At 40.1% G+C, this 26,443-nt stretch overlaps 1 protein-coding gene and 1 pseudogene across 2 annotated transcripts in view; one reads left to right on the top strand and one right to left on the bottom strand.

Annotated features, from left to right (window-relative positions):
* Positions 1 to 4,063: 4,063 nt before the first annotated feature.
* Positions 4,064 to 26,443, top strand: part of Vsnl1 (visinin like 1) — a 119,434-nt gene continuing 97,054 nt past the window's right edge. Inside the window, exon 1 of the mRNA XM_031356140.1 lies at positions 4,064 to 4,350. The gene's annotated coding sequence lies outside the window, so the exon portion shown is untranslated. The remainder of the gene's footprint in view (positions 4,351 to 26,443) is intronic.
* On the bottom strand, positions 11,357 to 11,925 carry LOC116079959 (annotated as a pseudogene). Its single transcript, XR_004114251.1, has one exon. The product of XR_004114251.1 is annotated as a ubiquitin-40S ribosomal protein S27a pseudogene (transcript).

Genomic DNA, 26,443 nt, shown 5'->3' with positions numbered 1-26,443 from the left:
ACAACAATGAAAGTCTGAACAGTGCAGTCATGTGAAGGATGGATTCAAGTCAGAAGACGAGACTCATAGGATTTCAGTGATGGGTTGATGAAGAAAGGTGTAGATGTGCTAATTTAAATGACTTGCTTGGCACTATATCTATGAATTACACACACAAAAATAACTGTACCTACTCTTTGTCAATTTAAATGAGTTTTCACCCACTGACTAAATTAACTGTCACTTTTCACTTCCTTGCTATGTCCTTAATTTTTCTCTCACTTTTCTGAATACTTTCATATCTTTTTAATTTTTATTTTATTTATTTTATGTATATAAGTACACTGTAGCTGTACAGATAGCCGTGAGTCATCACGTGTGTGGCTGTTGGAAATTGAACTCAGGACACTTCCGGCCCCACTCGGTCCAGCGTAGTTTACTGTAGCTGTCTTCAGACGCACCAGAAGAGGGCGTCAGATCTCATTACTGGTGGTTGTGAGCCGCCATGTGGTTGCTGGGATCAGAACTCAGGACCTTCAGAAGAGCAGTCAGTGCTCTTACCCACTGAGCCATCTTGCCAGCCCAATAAATTGGGAATTCTTTTTTTTTTTTTTTAAGTTTTTTTTTTGTTGTTGTTTTTCGAGACAGGGTTTCTCTGTAGCCCCGGCTGTCCTGGAACTTACTCTGTAGACTAGGCTGGCCTCGAACTCAGAAATCTGCCTGCCTCTGCCTCCCAAGTGCTGGGATCAAAGGCGTGCGCCACCACCGCCCGGGTTTTTTTAAAGATTTATTTATTGTTACTGTAGCTGTCTTCAGACACACCAGAAAGATGGTGTCAGATTAAGGAGGGTTGTGAGCCACTATGTGGTTGCTGGGATTTAAACTCAGGACCTTTGGAACACCAATCAGTGCTCTATACTTTCATGTCTTAAGCTCCATGCTGGCTTATGTATTTTATACACAAGCATTTCAGATCAACAATGTTACCTTGAGGTCACAGGCCCACAAGCTTAGACTGCTTGTCCTGATTGCATTTAATATATCCACTAGCATTCCCGTGCTACTCTCAAAGCTGGTGGGAATATTAAAAGGGGTAGTGTAAACTTACTTACAAGCTATTCTTGGTTTTGTTTTGCTTGTTTATTTTAATCTAGAAAAAAAACAAGATAGAAGTTCTAGAATCTTCTCTAAAGAATATAATTTGTCAAGATGCTATGGTACTTCATCCAGTAATCTTGATATTTGAATGCCTTAAGCAGGAGAATTGTGGCAAGTTCAAGGTAAGCGTAGGCTACATAGTCGATTCCGGGTCTCCCTGGTCTACATAGTAAAACCAAAATAAATAAATAAATAAGTAAATAAGTAAATAAATAAATAAATAAAATAAGTCTATATATAAATGTTGAGAAGATATGTGTCAGTTATTCTGGGATGGTATCTGAGGTGATGAATATGCTAATTCGCTTGCGTCAATCGTTTTACATTGTATCTATACACACATATAGAACAGCATCATTTTGTATCTCATAAATGCAGCTTCATAATTTGTCACTATGCAGTACAATTTTAAGACTATAATTTGCAAGGAGGAAAAGAAAAAAAATGACCCCTCAATGGCTTCTGATCAGCTGAGGATTCATCTAGCCTCTGTGAAAAACAAGCCTCTTCTCCTTACACTCTCCTCCTGACCAGCCTCCCTTATACCCACCCCACCCCACAGTCATCCCAGACACCCAACTCTAAGAGCTGCCAATTGAGTTGTTTCTGATATTAGGGAGTGATGACTTGTAAATGACACTCCTAAGTAAAAATGAGGCTGTATTCAGTCCCGTATCCTTATGCACGTAGATAGCATCCATCTCTGGGCTGCAGATCTCTGCTCTAGCTCGTGGTCACTAAGGGCACCTGCATTTGCATGCAGGAGGAGACAGCAGCGGACTTCCTCACGTTGTAGGAATCCCGGACATTCCTATCTCAGAGTTTGATTCTAAAATCTGGAAGAGGGCACATCTTTCCGACGCTGCAGGATGGTGTTTACTGTCTTCTAGAGCTAGTCACCCCACATACAAACACACGTAACTCAATAAAAATCACTTAATTTTTATTAATGGACATAACATTGTAAGTGAAGACTAGATTAAAATGCCATACTTGACACCACACAACACTGTGGAATTCAATGGAATTATTTCTGAAAATACAACCAACAGCCTGCCTTCTGAGAACAAGCGACTGAAGTCAAATCTACAAAGTACACATGTGCATTTTTTTTCCCTAAGCACAAGAGCAAAGTAATTTATCTAAAACTGAATGTTGTCACCAGTGGGCCCTCGGGGGACTCAATAAGCTGGTTGGTCTGGTTAAAGCTGAAAAATAGCATCCTGACCCCTTCAGTTAATACAGACTGCAGTGCTTTGGCTGTTCTCCAAGGGAACACTAGACCGCCTCAGATGGAGCTTAACTTTGAATACCCTCCTAAGCGGTCTCCCTGGTTAACAAAAGCGACTTATCCAGACCTGATTTCGGCCACTAGTCCATCCAGAGAAACTGAAAGAACCCGCCTAGCCCGCGGGGGTATCTTATAGCGCAGTGCGCACTGCGGCCTGGGAGCGCGGGGCGGGCGCCCGCCAGATTCACTCGGTACTCAGCTCCGCAGCGCGCCTTGTCCCAGCCCCGGGTTTCCACTGTCACCCACACCTAGCGGAAAAGCTCTGCAGGGAGGGGATGGCCACTACCTCTGTCCTGGGATTCCCGAGGTGCGCTGTCTGTCTTTGGCACCTCTCTGAGGAGTATGGCCTGGAAAAAGCATTCATTCCTGAGTTGGGTGAGGTTAGCTTTGAACCTGCTTAGTATCACGTCCTGAGACTCTCTCACAGCTTCTCTGGCCAGGTTTTCCCTGCTTGCTCGGCCTTTGTAACTTCAAACGCATTCCAAGCTGCTCTCCCAATTTGGAGCCCACAGCCTGGCAATCGGTTTAGAGCTGGTTGGCCACGAGGGGCGCTCTAGGAATTGCAGTTTCTTTGAACGCGCCAAGGTGTGTAAAGACCATGGGCAAAATGCAGAGCACTGGGATAAAGGAAAAGACTAGTTTCCATTAGGTTCCCAGACCTTGAAAATGAGGTTCCCACCTGAATGAAACTCTAGAGGGATTTTCATAAACGCCAGCAACCCTGGAAACACAGGGCAGTGCCTGTTAGCGGGTACTCCAAAGAAAAATCTGAGAGTGAACGAAAAACAGTAAATGGAGAAACCCATCAGTTGGGAGCATTTAAGAATTCGTCCTTGCTTTCCAGGTAGAGAAGCCACCAGTATTTACTAGGCACTACTCTTTGCCAAGTTTTCTAGGCTTTGGCAGGCCCATGGGCAGCGGGGTAGAGCTGGCAGATGAAAGCCATTTAGGGAGGACCTTATGGATGAGGAAGGTGAAACCCCGAACCTTCAACCTGAATCTGATGGGTTATTGGCTACTTTCTCTCCATACCTAACCCTTGCCCTATGCAAGGAGAATATTCAGTATAAAGATGGCACTTTTCAGCATTTGTTGATATTCACCAAGATTCAGAAGCGGAGTCCAGCTCTCTTTAACACACATTGCTCCTACATGGCCCAGCCACCAGGCACTTGGCTCCCATTCTCCAGTCATTCTCTCAGGGGTGCAAGGACCGGTGCTTGCGGCCCACCTGAAAGCCTTCTCCAGTCATGTGTGCAGCTCTCTTCATCTTACAGTCTGACAAGAAGTGGCCAAAGGCCGAACTAAAACTGAGGGAAAACAAGCCCACGTGTTCTTGTCTCCTCTGGCATAGCTTTCAGCCACTTGGCCCCAGAATCTCAGGGCGTGGCGAATGAATATCATCCGCCCTACTTCATGGCCATCCAGGTACAGGAGCTAGAGTTAGCCGGATTCCTTTTTCCCAATCTCCTTTAGAATGTCTGCTAAAATCCGGAGCCTAGGAATCTGCAAAAACTCCGAGCCCTGTATCTGAGCATGCGCTATCGCCAAGCGGCTTTTGGTCACAACTCTCCAGGCTGGGCTGCGGAGAGGCGGGAGGAGGGTGGAGAGAGAAACGAGGGGGCGGGAGGAGTAGAGAGGTGGAGGCTCGCGCGCTTGCGCACGCAGCTCCAGGGACCCTAGGTTTTCTATGGGATTCCCAATCTGCAGCAGAGATTCACCCGAGCGTGTTGCAGCGGCCGCTGGGCTTGCAAGGCGCAATCCAAAAGGGATTTAAGCAGCCCGGAGCTCCTAGTAAAGGGGCGAGAGAGAACAACTTACAGAGACGGTTTAGCCGTTAGCCTGAATTAAATATATATATTTTTGAAAGAACTGTTGAGTTTTATCATTTTCCTTAAGTGACGGTGCACAGCGCTATAACTGTAAGTGGAAAATATAATCTTCGTTGCATTTTTTTTTTTTTTGCATGTGTAGCGCAGCGGATTGTCAAGAGATGCTTTGGCTATTGTCACGTATTTTGCTTTGCACAGATGCTACTAAATGCATGGTGACAGTTGCCTTGGTTAACGTTAGTGGGTCGGAATGTGCTGCTGGTTCATAGGGGATCTTTTGGGTAATGCGGTGGGGGGAAGGAATGTTTATATGCGGCGGTGTGTTCAGGGGACTTAGGCTAGATTTAAGACAGGTGAGACTAGGTGCATTTAGACTACAAATAGGTGGATTTCCTTAGACGGACTTAAGTAGCTAATTAAACGATTGTGAAGTTTCCTAGTTGCTGATAAAACTATTGAGCGGTTGCAGTTAAGTACCAACCTGTCATACGTGGGATTGGTGCACCATTATTTTTTTTCCACGGTGAAGAAGCACAAAAGGTGTTTGCTAAGTGAAACTGAGTGGACCAGGCTGGTGTGGGCATCACCATTGGTTGCTATGCAGAATGCTACTGTTTAAAACCCAAGGAGTTAGGCGCACAAGTATATTGTTAGTACTTGGAAAATGCTATTTTCTTTCCTTTTTCTCTATTCGTTGCAATGAATCGTTAAGGATAGGAAAGCTGTTGTACAGCATCATTGATTTTGAGCAGAGTCGAGAGTGGCTGGATGAGGACCTAACTAGCTACCTGACTCTGCATTCTGCATTCGCCTTCCGGAATGCAGAGCTGGGAACTGCACCCCTTGGCATGTTGCATTTAGCAATGTTGCTTTAAAGGAGAAAAGGTCGTTCTGTGTTTTTAACTTAAATTGGGTTGTTCCTAGCTCGGAAAGTGGAAAAGGGGTCTTCACAAGGTCAAACCCTGCTTGGGGGAAAACAGATTACCGAAGAATACCCTCCAGGGTGTGCGAATGTGTAAGGGGAGGGGGGTAGAGATGCGGGGATGGTTCTCACAGGCAAGCAGAGGGAGAGAGCTCATTTCTGCACGGATGTACTCAGTGAGATGCCAGAGTGGGAATCCATTTTTCCAGAGTTGCCCTCCTGTCCATATTTTGGAGACTAAAATGAGATAGAATTGCTGGTGGGTGTGGAAGGCACCAAGTACAATCTGTGAGCCACGTCCCACTTGAAGGCACGAGAAGCCAGGGAGTTTTATTTCTACATATTTTTTCTTAATTTAAAAGAATTTTAGGCTTAGACCAATTTAAAATGAAACTTGTGCAAACTCGTTTTCGTCCATTATCATTTAAAGTGTCTCCATCTGCGTGTGACGTGGGGGTGGGGTCTGCATCATTTGTAGACCTTACTCACCAGTGTCCTCTCATCAAGACTGGAGAGCTAAATAACCCCAGAAAAAAAAAATGCTGCATTAAAGCAGATTGGTAGAATGGTATGAGGCAAACAAGAGAAGAGGGGCTGCTGTGTACTGGATTTCCACAGAAGACTCAATCTGATCTCTGGGATGAAAATAAATAAATGTGCCCCTAACAGGGAGAAAGAAACATTTTGCGAATCTTTTGACGGTTTGATCAGTCCAGCCATTTTCAACCCCTCAAAGGAATATGTAATTTACTTCGGATTCATAAATTTGGGACAGAAAATTCCAGAATAGCCTCTCCCTGGAAATCCAAAGTAGACATCACACAGCCTCTCCTCTTCCTTACTCCAGGGCAGAAAGACCATTTGTGGTCACATTTGAGCCATACTCGTTGCCATCACTGAGTTGGCACCAGTTCAGTGACCTGTGTATGTGTTGCTCTGCATTGTTAAGTAAGTGGCAGAGGAAATGGGGGAGTCACATATTAATGATCGTTGATGCTGGGTCTCAGATTCTCTGGCTCCTAGGTTGACAAGTATAGAGACTCAATTCAGCCAGAGTCCTTTATACAGCATCTAAAGCTCTTGTTTTACAGATTTAGAAATAAGGCCCAGAGCCATGCAACTAGATAAAACCAATTAACTTCTGGTCTATGGGACAATTAAACAAGTCATGTTGAGTGCAGATATTTTCTTCTCATCTGCAGTGTTTAGCATCCTTAGCTATAATACTGCTGTAGTCTTCAGATATATATGCCTTGTTCTTTTCATATGGTATGAGATGGTCTTGCTGGGTGAGGAGAGGCTTTTGCACTCTCCTCTGCTTCTTTCCCATTGCCCCTCACCTCTGATGAACCCACCTCATTGGGTTATGTTTGTTTTCTTTTTAATTTTTAGTCTGCTCTTCCTGGCGTACTGTGCATCTCAATCAATTTATTTAAGACCTTTAGTGTTTCTGGGAGGCATCAGCAAACCAGAGGCAAGGGTGGCTCCTGTATGAGACCTGCCTGGGGTGGATCCATTTCTCCTGGCTCCACTCCCAGAATCCCTCAGGGGCTGCAGGCTACAGAGATACTGCAGGTGCCATCCCCACCCCTCTGCCAGTCTAGCCTCCTCCCAAGCTGCTGCAGCTGCAGGAATGGATGTTATGGAGCAAAGAAGCTGCAGGATAAACATACAGTGGACTCTGCCAACTCCTCTGGCTCCTGGAAGGCAGAAGCCAAATCAGAGATGTGCATCTCCAGGCTTCATGGAAATCCTCCAGGGAAAGTCACCTGCAGTGGGGTGAGGCAGAAAAGCTATTGGGAGAGTAGTTAGTGGGGTTAGAAAGGATGGTAATGAGGCTTCACGACCCCTTTGGAGCTTTTCAAGCATGCATACGCACACAGCTTTTCTTTTGACTGGTACGTTCCTCCTTCTTCTTGCGCAGCTTTCTTCACTCCTTAGCTGAACTAGAGCTATAGCACATACATGCCCCCTTCCTCCCCTCCCCCACCTTCTCTAGTCTTTTCCTTATCCTATGCTGTCTCCATCCCCCAAATTTTCTCATTTTTCCCTTTTGATCCATAAAAATATTTCTAGAGTGCCTACACACAGTTCCATGCCTTTAAAAGATAATCTTGGCCCTCCTGTTCTTTCTCCAAAAATATAATCTCCCAGACACTCAGACACTCAGGAAGACAGCTACAACCAGCACAAATGTCCCCAGGAGGCAATGCCAGTCATTCTTATCCCCCAAATGATGAAGCATGGGGGTAGGGCTGTGCAAAGTGGAGCAGGGCAGAGGAAGACATTGGTGGTGCTTTTCCATTCACAAAAGGAGCCAAACAGTCTTAAATGTTATTTAATCTGAGGAAGCAAGGGTTCCCATCATATGCACCAACTGACAACATTTTACCCTTCCTTTCCTGGTAAACATCTTCTAAAAAGAGGTGAGCTCTATCCTGGACAGGCTCTCTCTCTGTGTGTGTCTCTGTCTCTCTGTCTCTCTGTTTCTCTCTCGTGCTCGCTTGCACTCTCTCTCTCTCTGTCTCTGTTTCTGTCTCTGTCTCTGTCTCTCTCTCTCTCTCTCTGTCTCTCTCTCTCTCTCTCTCTCTCTCTGTGTGTGTGTGTGTGTGTGTGTGTGTGTGTGTGTGTGTGTGTATTCATAGTCTCCATTAAATAGCCGTGGTGTTGGAGTTTTGTCAGGCTATTCTGGATACCAGGTAGCCTCAATGGAGACTCATTCACAGACTTGTGGCTGCTGAGGGCCTTGCTTTAGTTGGCTATATGTGAGCATGTTGTGTAATTGAAAAACATGCCCAGGAATATTAATAATCTTCCTTTCAGGATTTTCTGTATAGAATAGCATGATCAGGAGGGTTGTGTTTAAAGGAACTGTATACCCATGTGGATTCTGAACACTTCAGAGGGACTCCCAAAAAAAGTTTTGTAGAATGGCATACAGCATCAATTTCAGTAGCAAACGAGTAATTTCTTATTGCTAAGCCCAGTATGTTAATGCCATTTGAAAAGGTCATGTTCATAGTACAGAGTGGTTTCTGTGCACCTCAGATTTGTGATTATTGGGAATGTAAGACAATTATTTTTATAGAGGGAATTGAGTTCATGGAGGCTTAGGAATGTTTCAGTTGGTGAAATGCTTGTGTGCAAATATGACACTCCACATTCAAACCCTAACACCCACATGAAAACCTAGGAAAATGATGTATGCTTATAATTCAAGTACCAGGGTGGCAGAGACAGTCTGATCCTTGCAACTCATCCTGGCCTAATCACCAACTCATCCTGGCCTAATAAGGGATCTCCAGATCCCGGTGAGAGACCCTGTCTCAAAAACAAAAACAAACAACAAACAACAAGAACACAAGGCAGATGGAGATTGATTTATGGCTTCCATGATTTCCATCCATGTGAGCGCAGACATGTACACTCACACATGTACATGCAGATACACAAAGGGAGCACATTCAACAAATCTGAGTTGTCCATCTCAGTTATATGCAATAGGTATATCATTAATTCTTTAAAAATAAAAATGTGTAATACCAAAGAATGATAGCTGTTTCCATTTCCCTCACAGTTATTTAGTTTGTTCTTCCAATATAAATAATGTAGATGATATTTAAGGAAAGCTATCACCTTTTAGACTTTATGAACAGTATGAAATCAAGGTATTAGTGAGCTTTATAGTATTTCTACAATATCTACATATATTTCTTAGCACAAACTCTAATATTTGTTAATTGAATATTTGCATGTAATTTTTCAATTAAAGTAAGTAAATAATTTCTATGAAGACCATATGCACAAACTAACTCTTTGATTATCTTTGGGGGAACTGGGGAGATGACTCGGTTGGGAAAGTGCCTGCTGCAGAAGAGTAAGACCCGAGTTGTATCCTTAGCACCCATATAAAAGCCAGGTACAGTGGCATACATCTATTACCCTAACACTCATGAGGACAGAGACTGGCAGATCTCTGTAGCTGACTAACCAGCAAGCTTAGTCAGTCGACTCTGGGATCAGTGAAGGGTCCTGTCTCAAAAAAGAAGATGGAGAGCAATAGAGGAAGATGTCCAGTGTCAACCTGATATCCATTGCACATGTGCTCCTGAACACTTGTACCTTCATGTGCATGCACACAGACAGGAATACAAGCATCATACACACACACACACACACACACACACAATTTAATACATTTTTACTAAAATTAAATTCTATATTCTAGAGAATATTTTACAATTTATTTTAATAAATATATAAAATATTACATAAGTTTTTTTTCAAAGTAGAATGCTGGGCTAGAGAGATTGCTCAGCCATTAAGAGCTAGGCTCACAACCTAAAAGACAAGAGTAACATGTCGGTCCACTCTTTTATGGATTTTTTTTCCATTTATTGAAAATGGATTTTTTTCTCACATAATATATCCTAATTACAGTTTCCCTTCCCTCTACATCTCCCAGTTCTTCTCCCCTTCCCTTCCCACATGGATCCATTCCATTTATGGCTCTCATTAGAAAACAAACTAGTTTCTAAAGGATACCAATAAAATAAAATATAATAAGATAGTATAAAAACTGCTTATTAATAAGCAGAAAGATTACTTACATGGTCTATATACTAGACTTGACATTGACAAGTCATCAAGGAAAGATAAACCTAGAAAGTGACAGCTATGCACTGTATTTATTTAGATTGTGGTCTTTGAAGCTATGAAATTATGTTAATGTGTTCCCACTATGAAGGGAGCACAACATTGCATTTCTCATTTATGGTTTGCTTCTAATAATGGCTTTGCTTTCCTGGTCCAATTCATTGAGAACTTTAATGGTATCTTGGTGATGCATTAAAAACTACTTAATGAATTAAACAAAAATGGAATAACAAATTACTTAAGAATCTTCAAGATTTGTCACTTTAATGTGAATACATTACACGGATGCTCTATAGGGGTAAGGTACCTTAACACACACAAAATAGGTCAGTTCCTTTTTCTGGGTGTCTCCATTGCCTTGCTTCAGTACCAACCTTGCAGAGATGATCTGATATGTGACCACCGATTGTTTACTTTTGATAAAGCATATAAGAATGGCCATTATTTCCAATGACTGTTGGATAATGTCTGGGTGAACATTTTATACTCTTTTGTTCAAATTATAATTAAGACCTAGAGTGCTCTCATCCACCAAGTGGCTCTCGATCTCAAGATAGATAATACAATAATCGCTAGCCTTTTTAAAAATAGAAATTGGGTCTCTTTTAATTAAAGATATTTTATTTTAAAGCCAGACGGTAGTGGTATATGCCTTTAATCCCAACCCTCAGGAGGCAGAGGTAGATGGATCACTGAGTTTCAGGCCAGTCTAGTCTACAGACAGAGTTCCAGGACAGCCGGTGTTATACAGAGAAACCTTGTCTAGACAAAAACAATCATTTTCTCATAAAATACAATATTAACAGATCAGTTGAAAATATTACTAGTTATTATGAGCCCATAGACAAAACTTTGTTTTTCTCAATTACTACTTATGGAAGTACCTTCCGAAAAGTAGAAACTACTTCTGTTTATGTACTATGTCTTAGGTTCTGAAAGACCTAAAATTTTTAAAGAGCTGGGTATAAATAGATTCTTTTTTTCCCACATTGTTAACAGGTTAGATGTATTTCAAAGCCTAGGTAAAATTTCATTAAGGCAAAAATAAGACCCTAATATTTCTGTTGTTTTGTATGTTGGAATGCTTTTTAAAGTCAGTGGTTTCTTAAATAGTAGGCTTTGTGTTATAGGATTCTCTTGTGTTTTAGATTTGGCACTGGTTGTATTAATTTGTTGCATGCATATGCTTGTTTTTCATTTCTTGAGAGTATTTAAATTATAAGTAAAATGTCCCAAGGAAGACTAATTAAGTATTATCAATTGTTTTGAAATGGTTATTAATGTAATATTTTATTTTTAAGCATCATCTGGTATTGTTCACATCTGACTCTTCAGTGGGAATTTTTACTTGTTGAAATTTAATTAGGTTTTTGGAGGTCATGAAAACCTTAGATCATTTTAAAATTTCAAATGTTATAGTAGTGTTTACATAAAGTGTTTGATATTTGTTTTCTTTCTCACATAGGAAATTTTATAAAAAGCTAAAATGTGAAATCAGTTTAATTTGCCAGCATAAAGTTGTTTTTTTTTTTTTTTGAGTTCCTTCTTTTTATTAACTCATACACAACTACTTGTCTTCTGGTTTGTTGAAGCAGTAAGTCAGACAATACTTGCCACAGTAATGCCTGTCAAAGTGGCTACCCATAAAAACTCCAGCACCACATTCATCAGAAGGACACTCTCGACGAAGTCGGCTAATTTTGCCATTTTCATCCACCTTATAGTATTTCAGCACAGCCAACTTAACCTTCTTCCTCTTATGCTTATTCTTCTTGGGAGTGGTGTTAAGACTTCTTCCTTTTCTTAGCACCACCACGAAGTCTCAACACAAGATGAAAGGTGGACTCCTTTTGAATGTTGTAGTCAAAGTACGGCCATCTTCCAGCTGCTTACCAGCAAAGATCAATCTCTGCTGATCAGGAGGAATTCCTTCCTTATCCTGGATCTTGGCCTTTACATTTTCTATAGTGTCCGAGAGTTCAACCTCGAGTGTGATGGTCTTCCCCGTAAGGGTCTTCACAAAAATCTGCATCGTGGCGGCGGCTCCACCCACGATGGCGGATTGGAAAGGAAGCTGTTTTTCTTTAAATGATGATATAAGTATTCATATCTCCAAGGGAGACGAAAACCAACTTTTTAATCATCCATCAGTTTAGGCAGTATTGGGAAAAATCCTCACAAATACTTCACTTGGCTTTAAAAAACAGACAAGAAATATAATCAAGAATATTTAGGAGGGTGTGGTAGCACAAGCATATAATCTCAAGAACTTGAAAAACTAAGGAAGAAAGGCCACAAACTCAAAGCCTGGAGCTGGCTCAGGAAAGTGCTTGTTGCATAAGATAGAGAAAAATTGAGGAAGACACCAACACCAACCTCTGGATCATACACATACACACACACACATACACACAATCACAGAAACACACATGTAGACACATGTGTCAGCACACATATATGAACACATTCAAATACATAAACACACACACACACCTTCCATGACTACATAGTACAATCATAGCCAGCCTAAGCAACCTACTAAGACTTTGCCTCAAAATAAGATGAAGAGGGGAGGGTAGAACATAAAATCCTAAATTCAATCCCAACTACTGGAGGGAAAAGAAAATCTTCAAGCCTGATGCAGTCAGATAAAACCCAATTTTTTTTTTTTCGGTCTATGACCTTCTATAAATTAGTTAATCTCTTGGACTCATTTTCTATAGTAATTTACAGCCCTCTTGAATACAAAATAGACTATGTATGTAACATAAAGGCTCATTGCTGAAAATATGTAACCAATTATAGATACCCTTTGTAGTAGTCCATTTCATTGCAATTCATTGCAATTTCAATGCAATTTTGGTCATTGTAGCATCATTTAGTTAACTTTAGAACAGCCTCAAATAAGATACTGTGATAACCCTCAAGAAATCATGCCTAACAGAGAAAAAGACAAATGCAATTCAGTAAGTCAAATGAAATAAGAAGGTGGCATGTGGCTGGGCAGTGGTGGTGCACGCCTTTAATCCCAGCCCTTGGAAGGCAGAGGCAGGCAGATTTCTGAGTTCAAGGCCAGCCTGGTCTACAGCATAAGTTCCAGGACAGCCAGGGTTTCACAGAGAAACCCTGTCTTGAAAAACAAAAACAAACAAACAAACAAACAAAAAGGAAAGTGGCATGGTCCAGCCATGAGAACATACACCTGTATTATTGCAGTATTGTGAGAAATGGAGAAATGAGGCTTAGTAGCTCAAGGCTAGCCTGGACTACATAACATCCTGTCTTTAAAAGAAAGAAAGAAGAGCAAAACTGATTTCAAGGCATAGGAGGAGAATCTCAGAAAGAAAGAAATACCTTTATGAAAACCTCAAAGCCCCAGTTTCTCTCAGTCCTCTTCAGTTTCTCTTCATCACCCCACCACATAATACCTACATATAGCTGAGAACTGCAAAGGCAGCATCGTGTCTCCTTACTGAACGCATTTGAAGATCATCCATGGAGTACTACTCGGTGTAGGTAAATAGCACGGCCTTTGGCCTCCCTTAGCACCCTACACTGAATTTAGTAAAAACAGCTCGAGTGCCCAGCCTTGTTAAAGGATTTAATGGTGTGCTCTGATGCTGCTTTCCTTCACTACCTTCTGAAACACACCCTCCTCACACCCACGCCATTACTCCAGATCACCCCATGACTAATCTTTCAACCCGTATCTGTGAGAAGAGACTTTTACATTCTACTCTTTCATTCTTTCCTCTCAGGGCTTTTACAGTTTAAAAGAAAACCCGAGCAGCTTTTTCCTATTAAGCCAAAAACTTATTTGCATATTTTTCTAGACACACACACACACACACACACACACACACACAATAACCTTACTGTTTTTAACAGTTCTAGGAGCTGTTTTTCCTGTCTTCTAATTCTCCTATTTACTGGGGAATATAAGTGATTTCAAATCTGCAGACAAAAGGAACATCTTTTTCTCCCTTTGAGGTTGACAAATGTTGGTTCTCCATTTCGAGGCTTCCATACATAGTACAAGGAGTTCAAGATGAGTATGAAGTGGGATTTTTTTTTTCAATCTTTTGTACTGATTTTCTTAGTCGTAAAATGAGTATTTCATATTACCTTATAAGAGTGCTGAGGTCAACCCAACAAATGTACACTTAGCAGCTGAAAGAGTTTAGCATGTAGTAAACAATCCCTCCCCATGCAGACCTCCTTTGGTTCCCATCCTTCTTCTTCTTGCCCACGTTCTCAGTCTGTATTTCATGATTTCTGCCACTGTAGCATAGGTGTGTTCTGCTGTATTTTTTTCAAGTATGTCTGTCCTACTGAACCAGGCTGGGAGAACAAGTATAGTTAACACACACATATGCCATGTAGTGTCATGAGTCCAACATTAGGAAAACTGTGCTAACCCAATTCATGTCCTAGTTTAGAGCTGAGTTCCTGTTCCATTTGAAAAAAAAAATCTCTTTTATTGCCATAAGACATACTTTGTACAGAATCCAAAGTTTCAGGTAGGTAACATTCAAATGATGGCCGACCGTCCCCTCTCCCTTAGCTTGATGGTGTATTTATTAATACCTTATTTCCTTTTTTCTTCCAAGGTGCCTCTTATACCTGCCTCTTATACCTGTACAACATTGCAGGAAGCACTGTACCTTCACCTCTTGTGCCAGCTCTGTCTCAATCATTTGCATATGCTTGGTCCACCAAGGAAATGCCTATGACATAACGCTAAGAAAATGGCAGAAATGGAGGCTGTAATGATGCAGTGCAGAATATGTGCATGTCAGGGTTAGACTCCAAAAGCCTTCTGTTGCTGAGGGTGGTAGATGAATAGTCGAATGTAAAATAGGCCATGAGCAAAGGGCAGTTCTCAAACAGACAGAAAAACATACACACATACAGGTAGGTCAACACATATACACATGGTATACCCTCAGTATCTTCACTGTAGATTATTTACTAAATTTTCAAGCAAAAATACTTTAGAGAAGGTGCTAGAGAGATATCTTATCTGTTAAGACAACTTACTGCACTTGCAGAAGATTCAGGTTTAGTTCACATGGAAGCTCATAATTGTCCATAGCAACTCCATTTCCAAGGGATCTGTTCCCCTCTTCTGACCACAATGGGCACTAAGCATGAACATGGTACACATACATACAGGCAGACAGCACTTAGACACATAAAATACAAATCCGTAAATCTTAAAAGCTATTTTAGAGCAACTGATATACAACAAATCAGTGCTCGTGAAAATCCCATTAAGATGGAGTCTATTGAAAGGTCCCTCATTTTGCATAGTTGGCAGTGGTGATGAAAAGATGGTAGTAAGGACATAATAGACTTTATTTCTTGAAGATACTTTTTCAAAACTTTGATGGTTACTTTTCCTTGAAGACTTTTCTCGAAACATTTCTGGAGGAGAAATGACCTACTTCAGCCCATACTCACCCTCAGTTCAAATTTTCATATTAATCATAAGTGTATTTAGTCTTGTGGTCAAGCCCATTGTGTTTACTAAGCTTTGTGGAACTATATTTCTAAGGCTGTTTGCAAAGATATCTTGTATTTGAATGTGCTTATTAGCATTTTGTTTTGTTTCTGAAGAACTCAGCCAGAAAACTTGCTTTAATGAGACCAGAAGGTGAACTATGGAGTAAAGATAGTGTGGGGTCAGGACTAATTACAGGACTAATTAGAAATGTCGTTTGGATGTGAAAGCTATACTCTGGGCACCACAGGGTGCAGCTTTGGAGAAGTAACTTCACTTCTCTGAGTTTTCATTTCCTCGGGTGATAAATTTGACCCAGCCTGATTAATTAGGGGTTAGTGAGAGACTGATGCATTTGTGAACATACTCTACACATTATACCCTGTGAAGAAAAGGAGATTATTATTATCATTTTTCTTTAGAATCATGGTTTAACCTCTGTTTTGCAAAAGATAACTCAAGAATCAAAATACTGATTTTGTAGAAAATTCTACATGGAGATTTTATTTGCTAAAATCAGTCTTTTTGTCCCCTACCCATCCCAACTGCAGGTCCATAGATTGACTATGTATGTCTATCTACATACTATATAGACATATAAAAATATATGTCTATACAAAGATAAATGTCACATAGCTTCAACCAGACCTTCCTCGTTTTGGTTTTGTTTTGGAAGGAAGGAAGGAAGGAAGGAAGGGAGGAAGGAAGGAAGGAAGGAAGGAAAAATCCACTCAGAATCCATTGCCCTCTTCTGACTTTCATAGGGACACATAGCAAACAGAAATACATGAAGACAAAACATTCACACATGTCTGAAGAAGAAAGACTAACTCACCAACTGTTTAAGTATCTACATCATCACTATGAGATTTCCTATGTTACTGAAGAACCTGTGCCCCAAATCATTTCCTAGTAGAACATCTTTTTACAGAGAGGCCTTTGTGGGAATAAAGGCAGCCATGTTTCAGCCATAGGCTAGTTCTACCAAGGACCATTTAGAAATAGGATTTTCAACCGTCTGAGGTAAGAGGTTTAGAGCTATAACTGTCTTTCTTCTCTTGGATTCAGCATGCATATATAAACCTAAATCATGCAAGAACAGCGCAGCTTCCAAGAGAAACAAAAGCCCTCTAGATGCCCACACCCACAGAGAATCTGTTGTAGTCCAGCTCTGTACCTCCTAATGCAGTCAGGACAAGTTTCCTGTAAGGACAATTGAAGTGGCTGCTCCTGAGCTGTCTATAGCATCAATAATTAAAATCTGATCCTTTCTTAGGAACCCTAGTCTAGGCTTGCTAACCAAAAGCGTCTCTGTCTACTCTTGGCAGATCTGGGCACATACTATAATCATTGTGCTTACAACTACTCTCCTACAAAATTTAAAGATACTAGAGAAAAGAAATGACATCTGATACACACCTGGCTCCTTTAGGTGACATCGCACCAGAGACCAGTAGAATAGGAGGTATTAGTAAGCTGATTTGCATTGCCCCTCATTCAGGTGTGTGTTATTCCTCAGACATGTCAGAACAGTGAGAAATAGCATGGATCTGACTGCCAGGACACTAATGTCCAGGATGCTATGGAAATATCTCTTAAGGTTTTGCCTGTTTCAGGTATCAGCCTCTTCCCTCACCTCCTGTCCAGAACAAATGAGAGAAGACAGCAAGGCCCATTTCTATTTCTTCTTCACGACTACATCAAAATTGACTGGGAGGCAGGTGTGGTGGTCCACACGTGTAAAGCATACATGATGGTGCACACCTTTCAGAAGTCAGAGACAGGAAGATTCTGTTGAACACTGCCTCATCTACATATCTATATAGTGAATTCCAGGTCAGCTGGAACTATAGAATGAGACCATGTCTCAGAAAACCAAAAACAAATAAAATTATGCTGGAAAATAGGAAAAAAAACTGGATACAAAGCACAAATTTATGTCTAAAGGATACTAAAGTTTTTAATTTTTAGAAACAATCACTTTTCTGGTACCCCCAAAGAAGCCTGAAAAGTGGTAGATCAGGAGTCAACAAGATGTCTAGTGGGTGAAGGTACTCACTGCTAAACCTGATAACCTGAGTTCAATCCCCACATCCTTTTCCCAACACACACATATGTGCAAAATTGAAATGAAGATTATTTTAATATAAATACAGATTAGTCCAAAATACTACCATAGAATAGGAAAGAAAAACCTGGTGGGATATGTTTGAAACAATAATGGGAGAATAAAACTATGTGGCAAACCCATTCTGTAAACTGGTTTTGGCTTTAAGGAACAAGACAAAATGGTGTATGATTCTTAGAAAAAAAACAACGTGGCAAGAATTGCTGTCTGGATAGTAAATGCTGCCATGTGAACTGAGAGGAGTAATCATCAGAGGAAAGAAAACTGGACTGAGGTTATCTAGAATATACGGGATTCTTGGAAAACTGACTTGTGTTGGTAGAAGACAGTGTGTATAGAAGGTTTCTATCATTCATCTTTGGCTGTGAGCCATGACTGAATTCATGTGACTATTGGAAGCTTTCCTTGGGCCATATTTGAAGAGAAATGAAGTCAGAAGTTGTCTGTACCTTGTAATATTAGTCAGCTATTTTGTAAAGAACTTAGCTTGTGCTAGCAACTATACTGGGTATTTCTATTTCTTCACATGGCTTCCTTGATTCTACTGCACAGATCTATCAGGTAAGTACTTTAAGGTAAGCTTCATTCTATAACTGAGAAAGTGTGTATCAGGAAGGAAAAACTTGTCCAGGTTCACATAGCTACTCAATGGAAGTCTTATTCAAATCTAAGGCTCTCTCTCTACCCAATCCCAATCATTCAACAGATATTTTTTTATTATGTTGAAAGTATACATAGTAGCAGAAAATGATATGTGCCCTTCGACTGGCTCCAAGAATCATTATCAATAACACATGGTTTATCTTCTAACACTCTCTATCCATCCCCTCCAATGGATTAGTTTCAATGCATGAAGGTATGCTATAATTTCATATATGAATATTTAAATGTATATCTTTATGGCCTACTTAAAACACCAACATCACTTTTAACACAGGGAAAAAAATCTATTGTCTTTAAATACCCATTTACTGCTTAAATCTCATGATGATTCATTTTCATTATCAAATTGACTCAGTTTATGATCATCTAAGAGATATATCTCTGGGCATGTCTATGAAGGGACTCCAGAGAAGTTGCACTGAGAAGAGAAGATCCATTGTGAATGTAGACACCACCATTCTATGAATGTGGGTCCAACACTCAAATTAAAGAAAAGAGAGGGCAAGAAATCTCAATGAGCACCAACATTCATCTCTCCCCACTTTCTATCTGCAACTCAGTGTGACCAGGTATCACACATTCCTACCACAATGCCTTCCCTGCCATGATAGCCTGACTGTACCTTCTACCAAAGAGACAGAGTAACCCTTCATCAAATTGTTTTCATGATGTGTTCTGTCAAAAGAATGATAGGAGTGTCTAATACAAATCTTATTAGTACCCATATGGATTATGGGAATCAGAATTCAAGTAGAGTCTACACATCCCAGGTAGTGAACTATCAGCAGCCTATTTTATCTAAAACAAAATTGCAGGCTGGCCTCGAACTCAGAAATCCACCTGACTCTGCCTCCCAAGTGCTGGGATTAAAGGTATGCATCACCACTGCCCAACGACAAAATTGCTTTTCAACAGAGACAAATACAGTGTAGAGTTTTAGCCATATATATGGCCCAGTTACTTTGAACAAGTTCTGTAAGCTTTGAAATACAAAAATTATACCCTGAGATTAATAGTAAAGATTACTAGTGTATATTTGGAAGTGCTTAGGACAGCCTCTGGCATGTGTAAGGTTTTCAATGAATTCTGATTTCCTTTTTGAAGAGGAAAAGGGGAAAAAAAATGTAAGATTAGTCCAAGAAGCTTGAAGAAACTTCTTGGAGTGCTTTGGCTACTGATCCTTGGAGAGCATTCTCATTTTGTTTCTGGACCACAGTTGTGCCAAAGTGGCTAATGACTAATGGCTCTTAGTCTCCCCACCAATGTGCTTCAAGCTCTAAGGCATTTCCCACATAAAGAGGAAGCCTGTGACTTTAAAATTATCTCAAATTCAGAAACACTACAATAGTTAAAGTATGTTAATCCTCATACCAATTAAAGATTTAAAATTAGCAGATGTCATTATATATTGTGATCAGAGGCTACAATTATGTGTAAGTGGTAAGCTGATGGAAAAATAAACAAATAGGGCTGGGTTGGTTCCTTTTGTGTTGATGTAATAAAATACTGTGACAAAAGGCAGCTTGAGGAAGAAAGAATTTATTTTGAATTATAGCTACAGAGATAGCGTCCATAATGGCAGGCAGGAAGTATGGCAGCAGGAACAGGAAGCTGAGAGTTCATTCACATATTCAATCGCAAGCATAAAGCAGAGAGTGAACTGAGAGTACAGCAAGGCCTTAAGTACACTGAGCCCACCCCCAATGACATACTTCCTCCAGTAAGGCCACATCTCCCCTGTAGCCTCTCCAAATAGTGCCACCAACTGAGTGCCAAGTGTTCAAATGCCTAAACCTATAGGGAATATTTCTCATTTGAATAAGAGTCAATCTGATTCATGCCTGAGCTGGCTTTTTATTTTACAAATTTGGGCAAAGCCATTCATTCTTCAGTGGTTTGGTTTAAGGTATATATAAAAAAAGTTCTGAATAAGAAAATCTTAATGATCAGATATCAATACATCGGGGAAGAAATTTAAGCAAGTCTAAATTGACCCTATCACTTAATGTGTATGTGGTCTCATGCAAAATAATTTAGTCTTTCTGGACACCAGTCATCACATTTGTTAAATGTAACTTAGTTCCCAATCTTATTTTTAAAATAAAAATAATTTGCACTATATGCTTGGCAGAAGCCTAATCTTTTATTGTTACCTAATAATAGTTATTATATGATTGTTTTTTTAGCAAAATTAGTATTGGCTACTTGTAACTTTTAAAATGTTTGTATTTATTCTTTGAGAATTTTGTACAGTACATTTTTATTCTTTCTTTCCCCTCCCCCAACTCCTCCCAGATCCTTCCCTACTTTCCTCTCTGCCCAACTTTGTTTCCTTTCTCTCTTAAACAGCAAATCCGAGCAAACAAAACCAATAAGTACACCAAAGCAAACCAACCACAGAGTCCAGTTTGTGTCTGCCAACTACTCCTGGGGCTACCCTGGAACATAGTTTATAATAATAGTGCCACCCCATTGAAGAAAAATGGATTTTTTTCCCTGTCCTAACAGATACCACTGTCAAATAGGTTCTTGGTTAAGAATGGGACTTTGTGTTCTCAACCGTCCTGTGTGCTGAAGTTTTGTCTTGACTTAAGCACGTGCAAGTCTTGTACATGTTGTCACAGTCATTATGAGTTTGTATACTGTCTGACATGTTATGTCTCAAAAATACTGCTTCCCTGAAGTCATACTTCTAGCTCTTTCAAATCTTCCCACTCCCTCTTCCTCACGAATCGTGAGGCTTGAGAAGGGTGTGATAGTCTCTTCTTCCCTTCACTTTGTCTAGTCATGGGTCTCTGTGATAATTACCATCTACTGCAAGAAGAGACTCCATGGATGAGGGCCAAGTTTCACGATCAGCCTTTTGATTACTCAGTAAACCAAGGGTTACTTTAACCTTCCTTCGAAGATTTATAGCTATAAAATCCTCAGGGGAAATGTCCATATGATTTAAGACAGATTACTCTCTTTTGTGTTTTAACTGAAATAAATTTCTGGCATTTGTCTCCTTAGAAGTAAGTTTTATTAACAAACAAACAAATAAACAAACACAGACGTCTAAGTGGAAATCTCGGATACAGTAGGTGACAAATTTCATTGCATCTCATGCCAACCCCAGTCCCAATTTGGTGGTCCCAAGAGAATCTTCCTGGATGGGAACTTTTCACACTCACACTAATGTCATGTGCTTCTACCATATGCCACAAATTGAGCTGAGCCCCAGATATACAAATATACTCAGGATAAATCAGTAAACCTGGCATGATGGCTTAGACCCTTTCCTTAAAATAAAGTGACAAAATATCAAGGAGCCAAATGAAATAGATCTAATATTAAATTAGTATTAAGGTGATAGCATTTTGGCCAAACAGAATAACTGAGTACTTTCTTTCCATTTGAAAACATAATATCAACCAGTTATAGTAGCACATGCTATAATCCCAAAACTGGACAGGCTGAGGCTGGAGGACTGCCATTAGTTCTAGGCTAGCCTGGACTACACGGAGAGTTCCAGAGTCACATAACAAGGCCCTGAATATAAATAAGTAAACAAACAAATAAACATAAAAGCAAATGTGTCTTGATTTTTAAGCAGCTCCAGGTCAATAAGTTTAATAGCCTAAAGAAAAACTGGATTCTGACTTAGTTTCCATTTTAATGTTTTGGTTAGTTATTTATTTACACATTCATTTATTTATTTGAGACAGGATCCTATTTGACAGTCTCTATAGAACAATTCTGCCTCAGTTTCCCCAATGCTAGGATTATAGGTTTTTGCCAATATAACTTGCTTTCTATTGTAGTTACAGGTGATCTTTTTTGCTTTGTAATGTTTTTATTTAATTTTGAGAATTCCATACCAGTTATTTTTTAATATATTGATATCCCCTTCTCAGTTATAAAACGGGGCCCTAAACCTGTAGCTTTTAAGATCTCCTATTATTGTATCAGTTATTATAGAACTATGTTTATCAAATAAATAACCATTTATAGGTACAATCTAATAAAAGAAAGTAAATTATAAAACTTCCATTTACCAATTCCCAAATCAACTAGACCACTAAAATTGGTTGAGTTCTAGACTGCACAAGAGAGAGCAAATTCTGACAATGAATCATGACAAAAGTTCAAACCCCAGGGTCACCATTCCTTGGCTATTCAGTATCTGCTTCTTTACCTGTAAAATATGAATTATTAAATCTAGTCTTCAATATACTTGTAGATATCAAGTGAGGTTTCACATGTGGTGAACCTACCACAAAACTATGATGACAATTGTTTACAGTACTGTGCAATTAGGACTTCTAGGACTGATGTATTCAAACAAAGTTCTAAGACTCAACACTCAATTAACTCAGTGGTATGCTCATTCAGGGCCTTATTCAATGCCTAAGCAACTATAGTATCTTAATAAATATACATTCAATGAATCATAGAATCCAGATGGCCCCAAACCCTTGTCTGAAAAAAAACAGGATGATGGGAATTTCTGGGCACCCACAGAAGATATTTCAGGAAAAAAAAAAAAAAAGAAGCGTTCACCTGCTTTGTTTGTCACCTGGAGTCTGTGCTTGTCACATAAGCTTTCACCTTGGAGTGCTCAGGTGTTCCAAACACCCACAGCTAATCCCTCAAGAAAAGGAAGCGATGGTGTCATAAAGCATGCCAAGTCCGTAAACATCCGTTTCTGTGTGTTATCTTTTTGCCAGCAACCCCAGCAAGTACATTAAGTACAGATTACATCACCCATGCTCAACAGCAACCCATGAATTACCTGTTGTCCCTTTGCTGCATGGAGAAATGGATACAGAAATCAAGCAATTGACCTAAAGTCCTGAAGCTTACAAGGGATAGATAGCTCTAAATTCAAATCAGACTGGCTCACTTTCAGCTCATTCCCCACTTAGCTTTTATTCTTCTGTTCGCCATGTAGCTTTTGCATGAAGAGCTAGTTTTCTGCTTTAGTTCTTTCAACATCTATTGAACACTCATCATCTGCAAGAGACTATCCCTCATCAAAAACAGTCTAGTAGGAGATATAAAATAATAATGAAAAAGCATCCAATTACAAATAAAATTAAGTGCCATGGAAGAAAACATGTGATGTTGATAAGAAAATACAAGAGTGAGACCTATTTGTAGACAGCTGAAATAAGAGATTCCAGATTCCTGGGAAATCCACTGAGATTTGGGTTTCCAACTCCACCCCCCTGGGATTGTCTAATGCTTGTTTACAGTCTCCAAATCTTAGGAAGAGGACTGCTGTTGCATTTCTCTCATTTCTCTCTGTGGATTCTGGATCGTCTTTGCAGGATTTAGCATCTCCCACTTTATTCCTCACCCAGGAGACCCCAAGTGACAAATGACTGCAGAACTATTGATGTTGGTCAGTCTCCAAGGGATCTTCAGCCTCTGATGTGAGATCCTCCAGAACAAGAAAATTCACAAACATCTTTGTGTTGGCTGTTCCTCCCAATAGGCTCTTCCCCCTTCCTCATTTGGTGTGGATCTCTGGGTTGTTAAATATGGCTAAGGACTTCTAAACTTTTCTATAAGAAACAGAGTTATGGCAGAGCAAAGAAGGCAAGGGCACATAGAACTAAATAATTTAAGCACACACACATACACACACGCAAACACACACACACACACACACACACACACACACACACACCCCTTAAACTTCCATAGTGTGAGGGTTATAGATGGGACAATTTTTCACTTTTAGAGATGTCAGGACCAGGCATTAGCTTCATAACAGACAGAGATCAGAGATACCATTATCTAAAGAGGGAACAGAGGGAAGCCATGTACAATAGCATCAGTAAGAGTTCTTCAGACCCATGTGCTCCTACGTAATGTTTTCATGCCACTAGACAAGTTCTTGGTCTAATACAGTGAACATGGTATCACAGAAAGAAATATGAACTCTGTAATCAGACTCAGGTCCTAATCCAACTTTGCCACAGAACATTTTGAATTTAAGAGTCATTTTACTTATGAAATTCAAACAATGATCTTTATATGACAGTTTTCCTTTTATTGATATAAATATTGGCATTTGAGTATCATCTGGTGCCTTTAAAGGTGATAGTTAACTATGGCTTTAATGGTAAAGTCAGTAATATTAGGGAAGGCTAATTAATAATGTCCAGGTCATAGGTGATGACACCTTGTTATTGTACAGATCTCAGAGCTGATCAGGAAGTGAATGTTAGTGGACTGTGTTTACGGAAGAGAATACAAAGATGAACGCAGTGGTGTGACTTCCGATAGAGTCCCTACTTGTGATTCTTTTTCTTTTTTTTTACATATTTTTTATTAGATGACTTCTTTATTTACATGTCATACAATATCTCCTTTCCCAGGTTCCTCTCCGATAAAAGAAAAAAAAAAGAAAAGAAAAACAAAAACAAACACCTGTTCCCTCCCCCTCCCCCTGCTCACCACCTATCCTCTCCTGCTTACTGGCCCTGGCATTTCCCTACACTGGGGCATAGAACCTTCACAGTGCCACGGGCCTCTCCTCCCATTGATGACCGACTTGGCCATCCTCTGCTATACATATGCTGCTGGAGTCATTAGACCCACCGTGTGTACTCTTTGGTTGGTGGTTTAGTCCCTGAGAGCTCTGAGGGTACTAGTTAGTTCATATTGTTGTTTGTCCTAAGGGGCTGCAAGCCTTTCAGCTCCTTGGGTCCTTTCTCTAGCTCCTGCATTGGGGACCCTGGCCTCAAACCCAGAAATCCGCCTGCCTCTCCTACTTGTGATTCTTAAAAGTACACACTAGAAGCTAACCCAGGAACTACAGTCCTTTTATACTGCTCTAATGGGTTATCTTCAGAATGCAAACTTTGACTTACACAGAACTTTCTCACCCAGCTGGCAGGGTCAGTGATACCCCAACCTGCTCAATGGCTGTAATTCCAACCTACTGAGGTTTTCCTCCAGTATGCAGTCCATAGCTGGTATGCCCAGTCTCCCACAACTTAGTTACACTTCTCAGGCTTCTATATGGTGTCAACTTTTTTAGACTTCCAATGTCGGTAGCTGATTGGAAGAATATATAGTGTCAAACAGCTGTCATAAGTCCAGCAACATATAAAATCAATTCCAGGTATGGTGGTCACAACTGTAATCCCAGCACTCAGGAGACTGAGGCAGGAGGATTCATGTGGATTCAATGCTAGTCTGAACTAAAGAGTGAAACCCTGTCTCAGGAAAAGAAATCCTGCATTTAATTAGAGCAATGATATTTTGAATATGTTTGAAAACTATGCAATGATATGAAAACTATATTAGTCTGTTTCCAAGGCCCGGAATTTTCACATATTCATCAGTCCTTAGGAATAATACAGTAGATTTCCCCACCTCCAGATTTTATCTCAACAACTCAAAAACAAAGTATATTCTTCAAATGACTGTAAACACTTTTGTTTGCTATAAGAACAGAGTTAGTGTTAAAACTACAGAATTCTTTAGAAATCAAAGCCACAAATGTTTGCTTCCTAAAGATAGCCTTCAGAAAGGCACACAGCTTATATAAACCCTTCTTCTACTCCTATATAAGTTTAGCCCTAATGTTAGAACCAACATTTCGTCACAAGTAAGTGAAAGTGAGTGTTACTGATGTTTCATTTGCATCTTAGTGTTGTTCTGCAAAGAGAAACAGGAAAGCCACTGGAAACAAAGAGAACTTTGGGTGATTTTTTTGTGGGATCCAAGAAATGTCTTTATGTGAATATTCCATTTCAACTTTTCTCTCTAGAATTGGGTTCTGCATTCACTCGTTGCTTTAAAAGACAGCCTCTCATGAGGCTGGCCTCAAGTTCATTTTGTAGGTGAGGATGCCCTTGAACTTCTGATCCCCCCACTTTTATCTTCTCAGTGCCAGGATTACAAACATGCACTGTGATTTATGTGTTATGGAAGATTGAACATGGGGCCTCATGTAGGCTCTTCCATCATTTGACCAACTGAGCCCTTGCATCCACTGTTGATGAATGATTCAGTTTCATCTGATGTTCATTCCAAATTCTTAAAAGAGCACATCTATTTTTATCTCTCTTTAGACGGTCGTTTCCATTCTCTGAGCTCCCCAATCTCATCAGCTGGCCTGGGATGGGTCCCTTGTGTCAGTGACCCAACCTTGATCAAATTTAAGGGCATCTTGGTGTAAAAACCACTTACCACTGCTTCCCCTGGACATGAAATATTGATAGAGCCATTTTGATGAAAGAAGAAATGAGACATATTAATAACTGATATGTTCAATGCTTTGGAAAAGGAACAATCAGGAAGGTGAGATGAA

The sequence above is a fragment of the Mastomys coucha genome, unplaced genomic scaffold (genome assembly GCF_008632895.1).
Source record: "Mastomys coucha isolate ucsf_1 unplaced genomic scaffold, UCSF_Mcou_1 pScaffold6, whole genome shotgun sequence".
In the NCBI taxonomy this organism is placed as follows: domain Eukaryota; kingdom Metazoa; phylum Chordata; class Mammalia; order Rodentia; family Muridae; genus Mastomys; species Mastomys coucha.
This window is presented reverse-complemented; position numbering and strand designations above follow the sequence as displayed.